Source organism: Chrysochloris asiatica, unplaced genomic scaffold (assembly GCF_000296735.1).
Source record: "Chrysochloris asiatica unplaced genomic scaffold, ChrAsi1.0 scaffold00051, whole genome shotgun sequence".
In the NCBI taxonomy this organism is placed as follows: domain Eukaryota; kingdom Metazoa; phylum Chordata; class Mammalia; order Afrosoricida; family Chrysochloridae; genus Chrysochloris; species Chrysochloris asiatica.
Window position 1 is genome coordinate 15,789,577 of NW_006408569.1, and position 7,908 is coordinate 15,797,484.

Sequence of the window (7,908 nt, forward strand, 5' to 3'; positions counted from 1 at the left end):
TATGTTACAAAATTCTACCTTTACAGTTGTGACCATCGCAATTAGTCATGATAACAATAACTTTTTATTGAATCATAAGAATCTTATCCCCATCTCTTTTCACCAGCCCCATCTAGACAAGATGAAAAGTATTCAGTGGGGATTCTACCTTCTCCCACACACTCTAAAACTAAACTCCCTCTTGAAAATTTGTAAGCCAGATACTTTGTGTTTATTATTATATTATTATATTTATTTTAATATATATGTATTATACTTTATTGTTGGTGGTGTTGTTAAGTACCATGGAGTCGGTTCTGACTCATAGTGACCCTGCACAGGGTTTCCGAGGCTGTAAATCTTTACGGGAGCAGAAAGCCTCGTCTTTCTTCTGTGGAACGGCTGGTAGTTTCAAACTACCTACCTTGAGGTTAGCAGCTCAATTCGTAACTACTACCCTACCAGAGCTCCTTTGTGCCTTTGTAGCCCCCCCGCCATTTGAAGTAGCAAATGTCAAAGTTGCCCATCCCTGTCAACCCTGTGTACAGAGGGGATACATTTGGTCCTTGATATGAAGACTGCTTCCCTCTCACTTGGTATTTTGGACTACTACATCCATAAGTATAGGTCAAGTTCATCATCAAATTGTAGCAGCTTACGCTTGTGTCCTTTATCAGAATTTTTTTTTTATCTTCCTCTAGTCAAGTTCTAATCATTAAGCTATGTCAAATGGGTACTATATGCAAGTTTGGGTGTTCTCATGCATCTCCCCTTACTTCATATCAGCTGACGCATCACTCTCAGCTCTAGCCCTCCATGGCTAGGTCCTTGTCCATTCTCCACTGTTTTTTAAGGTCACTCAAGGGACTCCTGGTATGGCACTGTGGGTTAAAGTTCCAGACTGCAAAGCTGTTTGAACTGTAAGGTCAGTGGTTCAAGCTCACCAGATGTTCTTTGGAAACCCTATACAGGGTCGCTATGGGTTGGAATAGACTTGACAGCACTTAACAGCAATAAAAGGGGAATAATACAACCACTTTTCTTTTTTATTGAGAATATTTTTATTATTCAGATATAATATACACAGCAGATTTATCTTGGGAGCATTTACAGCCACAGATTTAGTTCCCAACCTCCATTTTATCCACACATAGCATATCACACATTCATTTCAGGAGTTCAGCCAACAGGAAGGAGACACAAAGTTATTGTTTTGTGAATAAACAGCTTAAATGAAATATAGATAGCTTCATATCAAGAACAGAGTCTAGTATCTCCATTCTTAATATCCTATATACATATGAATAAAATCTACAAATAGGTTATAGATTATCCTATCGCCTTTAAAAGTTGATAATAAAATCAAATAACATTTCTCAAAAAAGTCATAGTTTCACCTGTATTTACAGACCCCATTAAATTATGCATAAATAAGATCTGTACAGTCAACATAGTTTCCTCAACACATAGAATCACCACAGGGGACTGGGAGACAACAGGCAACAACAAAGTACCTCAGGTTTACTCTAAAAACAACAACAACAACAAATAAAGAAGATCTGAAATAAATAGGCAAATAAAGCTTCAGTACCTCAAAGGAGCATGTTATTTCAAAGAAGTTTTTCATTTGAAGGACTAACTTGACAAGTTTAAAAAAAGAGAGAAACATAAAAATAATCTTCAGCAGGCTATTTCTACACATTTTTTACAGCTTGAAAGCCCTCTTTGAACAAGAAGTTGAAAATGTATCAAATACCACCTCTAAGAAGATAGAACTTTTGCCTCTTAGTGCAGGATTTGATATCTGAAGAGCTGAAATACTTCTTAAGATAATTATTATTTGTTGTTGTGTGTTGTCAATCGGTTCCAACTCATAGCGACCCTGTATAGGGTTTCTGAGGAGAGGTTGGTGGGTTTGAACCTACAACATTTTGGTTAGCAGTCCAGTGCTTATCCTACAGCCCCACACCAGGAAAGCAGCCATTGTCCAGAGGGTGGGTAGTTAATGGTTGATGTAACTCACATCAATTTGACATTTCATCAGCTAGTGTGTGGTTCTTTGTAAGCTGAGGGAATTTAAAGGGTTTATCTAAAACTGTTGTACCACTTTTAGAGAAGAATGGGATTTTAAAAACATTAAAAAAAGAAAGAAAAGAAAAGCTTAACATGAGTCAGTAACAGTTCTTGTTTCATTTTCTGATAATTTGTCCAAAGTTAAGAGAGACTTCAGAGCTAAATAAACAATGAAAAATTCCAGTGGGCTTATAAAAAAAAAAAAAATCATTGCCAAACTAGAAATCAACTGGAAGGTGGATAACAAACTGTCCCTCAAGGCAAGAGGGGTTTCTAGTTCCTTGACAGATTTCACTATCTTTTCTTTCCTGACTCTGGTCTCTTTGTTCAACTCCTGTTTTATTTCCTGTGATTCTCCATTGTCTTGATAGTTTTGTTGGAGTTGGCTGGTCTCTGGTCTCTGGGTTATATGTGAAATTTGTCTATTATGATCAGCGCTCCCTTGATGTAGTTCTGCAAAGCAGACATGATGGCGTAGATGGTCTGGCTTCCAAAAAATTCGGTAATTAAGCTGATGAGACAGGCATTTCTGGTTTTTTTGTCTCCATGACTGAGCTGAGCCTGCTGTTCCTGTTGGCTCTTGAGTGAGAAGGTCTGTGAATTCATTACACACTACTTGGGCTGCCATCAGCATGTTCTTCCGTATTGGCATCTCATTCTGTCCTAGATGTGGTTGGGTTAAGTACTCAACCACTGATTTACTAGGAAACTGCGCTTAGCAGACATATGCAAATAAACAGCTTCACCTTCTACTAGGGATGTCAGGAAAGTCACATGGGTAGTTTTCTTGTGGCAGGCTGGAAGATTCAATCCAATCTTGTCCAACTTCTTCTGCAAGGAGTAGCCCCCATTCTTAGCTTTGGCTCTTCTAAGAATACCTCCAAATATCAAGGCAGTTAAGCTTTCAGGTGGATATAGGTGTTGCTGTACTTCAGCAACTGTCACTTTGTATTTCCATGTGGAGCTGAGAAGGGACAGTCTTACTGAGATGGAGAATCACTTTTCATTTTTGGATTATGTCCATATTCCAAATTAACCCATGAAAATCTAATGCAAGACTTTTCTTTCTCCTTCAGCTGTTCATATGGGCACATCCCCGTCCCCACACAACATACACACAAAATGTGGTTATCAGTGTGAGATGAGGGTGGGAGGTTGGTGCAGCTATAGTGGATGTGGCAAGAAGTCTGGGCCACCTTCTCATGCCACTTGTCTCTGCCCTATGATTCATCTTGTTCCAGGTCCTGTTGTTATGAAGTGCTGTCTCCTATATTTACAGACCCTATACAGGGTTTCCAATGAGTGCCTGGGGGGTGTGATCCACGGACCTTACAATTATCCCTCCAGTGTTTATACTGCAGCGTCACATCAGGACTCCTTCCAGGTCCTAGATGTACCATTTTCATGACTTGCTACTGGATCTCCTTGATATTAATTGGTGGGTCTAATAGGACCCAGTTCATGATGGGCAGTTCTAGACACATAGTCATTACTCCATAATCATCAGCTCTATTCTACCAGGGTAGTAACTTGCCAGAAGTTATTTTGGCATGTCCTTGCTCTAAAACTCCAGGGGCCTGCATTATTATTCTCTAGGGTTTTGAAGAGCTTCATTTCAGTTTGACTCCAGCTGAGAGTTTGCCTTTCCACCTCAAATACACCTATTCCTCACTTATCAATGATCTCCTTATCTGACATTTTGAATTTATGACAATAGAAAAAAAAAAAAACTACAACTAGACTATTTGGGGCATTAGAGAAGAGCTTAGGTGAGAGGAGAATCCTAGTGAGGTGCTGTAGGATAAATACTGGACTGCTGACAGTAGTTCAAACCCACCAGTCTCTCCTTGGAAAGCCTATACAGAGTCACTTTGAGTCTGAACTGACTCAACAGCACTTAACAACAACAGTAAGGTGAAAGGGAGGAGGAGGAAGTGGAGGATTAGGTTTGTGAAAGGGAGCAAAGCTATGATGGTGAAACTTCATCTCTCATATTTTGGACATATTGTTAGGAGGGACCAATCATTGGAGAAGGACATCATGCTTGGTCAAGTGGAGAGTCATCGAAAAAGAGGAAGACCCCCAACAAGATGGATGTGGCAGCAGCAGTGGTCTCAAGTGTAACAATGATTGTGAAGATGGCACAGGACCAGGCATTGTTTTGTTCTGTTGTGCATGGGCTCACTATGAGTTGGAACCAATTCAACAGCACCTAACAACACCAACAACTATCTGCCACAGTAATTTAGATATTTCAGCATCACTCTGTGTAGGTCGCTGCTTTTTCCAGGCCCCTAGGAGTCACCTTAGTAGCAAGTTTGCTCCAACTCCCAGGGTCTCTGCTAGAATGTTAAGTCCTGTATCCCAAGAGATTTTCCCCAAATCAAGAAACTCTCAATTATGTTGCCCTCCCTGACCAAACACCTGACCTATGCTGGCTAGGTCTTTCAGTTTCAGTTTCTTCCTTATCAGGTCCAGCTAATCCTTGGAAGTGTTATGCTACTTTTTGGTCCATTGCTTTGTGGAGAAAGACCCAGCTCTTACTGGGAAGAAATGGACTGCTTCTACAAGTTCAAAAGTTTAGAGAAGACTAGGTAGTCAAAATCTTCAGGAGCACTCACTTAGATATTACTATCATGTTGCATTCATCATCAAAAAAAAAATTCAAGATCTATCTTAAAGTATAATGTTGTCCGTGACCAGTTAATACCACTATTATTCAAATTCACACACAAGTCACAAAAACGAATGATGATGAAATTGAAGAATTCTACCAACTTCTTCAATCTAAAATTGATCTAACATGCAATAAAGATATATTGAGGATGAGCAACTTAGACATTGGCTACCTAAAATGAGGGGGCAATAAAAGCACAAAGTAATTGGCTTACAAGTTTTCAAGAGGAAGTTTAGTTTAAGAGTGTGTGAGGGAAGAAACAGACTCAACTGAATAGTTTTCATCTTGTCTAGATGAGGCTGGTGAAAAGAAATGGGGATAAGATTCTTAAGATTCAATAGTGAATAATTGTTATCATGACTAATTGCAACTGCCACAACTGTAAAGACAAAAGTTTTGTATCAAAAAGGGGAAGTAGTTAATCATACAGTCCGGGAACAGAGGACCCTGGGACCACTAAGGGAGTAGAGCATGAGCAGAATGTGGGACCCTATCCAGAGAATCAGTGGCACCAAAGATGGAGGCAGAAATGATGACATGGAGAGATAGAGCAGCTGAGGACTCTAGACTCATTGAAAGAGAAAAGGTTGTGTGCTGGCAGCCAGGAGGCAGACTTGCAAAATGTGCCTTTTGGTTATTTAAATGATTATATATTCCTGAGTGTTTTTGTGTACGTAAAAAACAAACAAACAAAAAATCAGAGGGAATAGAAGCAAATACTGTTGAATGATGATACACAAAGGGGATTGTAATCACTGCAATGAAATGAAATACGATAGGATGGTGCAAAACCGATGTGTCTCACTCTATTCACAATTTTAAAAAAAAGATGAGATAGGTTGGGACCAAAGTCTGTGGAGGGAAAGATGTATTGATAGTTACTCGTGATTGGAATGCAAAACTTGGAAACAAAGAGGAAAATTAGTTGGAAAATGTAGCCTTGGTGACAGAAACAATGCTGGAGAATGCATGATAGAATTTTGTAAGACCAATGGCTTCTCCATTGCAAATACCTTTTTTAAACAACATAAAAAATGACTTCTTATTGTTAGGTTCTGTTTAGTCAGTTGCAACCCATAGCAACCATATTTACAAGAAATACCATCCAGTCCTGGACTAACCTCACAACTGTTGTTATGCTTTAGCCTATTGCTAATGCCACTGAGCAAATCCATATAATTGGGGGTCTCCTTTTTTGCTGACCCTCTACTTTACCAAGAATGATGTCCTTCTGAAGGGATTACTCCATCTTGATAACGTGTCCAAAACATGAGAAAAAAGTCTGGCCATCTTGGCTTCTAAGGAGCATTCTGCCTGTACTTCTTCAGATTGTTGAACAGACCATCAATTGCCCATATGCAAGTTCAATCTGAAGCTGAAGAAAATGAGAACAAGTCCACGAGAGCCAAAATTTCACCATGAATATATCCCACCTTAATTTAGAGATCATCTCAAGAACAGATTTGATGCATCAGTCACTAGTAACCAAAGACCAGAAGAGTTGTGGATGACATCAAGAACATTATAAAGGAAGAAAACAAAAGGTCATAAAGAATACACAGAAGAAAGAAAAGACCAAAATGGATGTCAGAAAAGATTCTGAAATTTGCTCTTCAACATAGATATGCTAAAGCAAATGGAAGAAATGAAGAGGTGAAAGAGCTGAACAGAAAAATTTAAAGGGCAGCTTGAGAAGACAAAGCCAAATTTTATAATGAAATGTTAGAAAACCAAAGGTAAGAGCACAGTCATCATTTCTCAAGCTGAGGGAATGGGAGAAAAAATTCAAGCTTTGACTTGAAATATTGAAGGATTCTATGTGAAAAATATTGAGTAATACAGAAAGCATCAAAATAAGATGGAAGGAAAACAGAGTCACTGTACCAAAAGGAAATGGTTGATGTTCAGTTATTTCAAGAGGTGGCATATGGTCAAGAGCCAATCGTACTGAAGGAAGAAGTCCAAGGTGCACTGAAGCCATTGGCAAAGAGCGAGAATCTGGGAATTGATGAAATACAAGTAAAAATCTTTCAGCAAACTGATCCAGCACTGGAGGCACTCACTCCTATGTCAAGAAATTTTTTGGAAGACAACTACCTGGCCAACTGATCGGAAGATATCCATATTTGTACCTATTCCAAAGAGAGGTGACCCAACAGAATGCAGAAACCATCAGACAACATCATTGATATAATATGCAAATAAAATTTAGCTAATGAGGCTTTCTGCTCCTGTAAAGATTTACAGCCTCGGAAACCCCTGTACAGGGTTGCTATGAGTCGGAACCGACTCCATGGCACATAACAACAACAACAAAGATGATTTAAGAATGACTGCAATTGTACACTGACAGGGAACTTCCAGAGCCGTATTCAGACGTGGATGTGAAACAAGAGATATCATGGCTGACATCAAATGGATCTTGGCTGAAAGCAGAGAATACCAGATAGACACTTGTGAAGGCTTTTGATTGTGTGGATCATGACAAGCTATGGGCAGCATTGTAGAGAATGAATATTATGGAACACTTAATTGTGCACATCAGAAACCTGTACATAGAACAATAGGCAGTCATTCAAACAGAACAAGGGACACAGAATGGTTTAAAATCATAAAAGGTGTATGCCAGGGTTGTATTCGTTCACCATACTTACTCAGTCTGTATGCTGAACAAAGGATCTAAGATGCTAAATTATGCAAAGAAGAACACGGCATCAGGATTGGAGAAAGGCTCATTAACAATATGTGATATGCAGTGTAAAGCAAACAAAAATCATCACCACTGGACCAGCAATAATAATATCATGATAAATGGAGAAAGGATTGAAGTTGTCAAAGACTTCATTTTTCTTGGATCTCCTATCTACACTCATGGAAGCAGCAATAAAGAAATCAAATGATGTATTGCATTAGGCAAGTCTGCTACACAAGACTTCCTTAAAGTGTTCAAGAGCAAAAATTTCAGTTTGAAGACTGAATCCTCAATCCCTGTATCCCAGAGCCCTGTTGCTCCCAGGTTGAGCATACATCATTATTTACCTCTGTCCCACTTAGCCCATGCAAACCTGCCTAATTGTTTTCCCATCCACTCTGTTCTTCCATTCACCTCCCCCTTCTTGTGTATTTCCCCTCCCTAGCACCCAAACTATCCTGTGTCTATTCCCTACCCAGTGCTCCAC

The 7,908-nt window shown here is 39.3% G+C and overlaps 1 pseudogene; it reads right to left on the bottom strand.

Moving 5' to 3' along the window:
• Window positions 1-2,391: 2,391 nt before the first annotated feature.
• On the bottom strand, window positions 2,392-3,452 carry LOC102826497 (annotated as a pseudogene).
• Window positions 3,453-7,908: the final 4,456 nt, after the last annotated feature.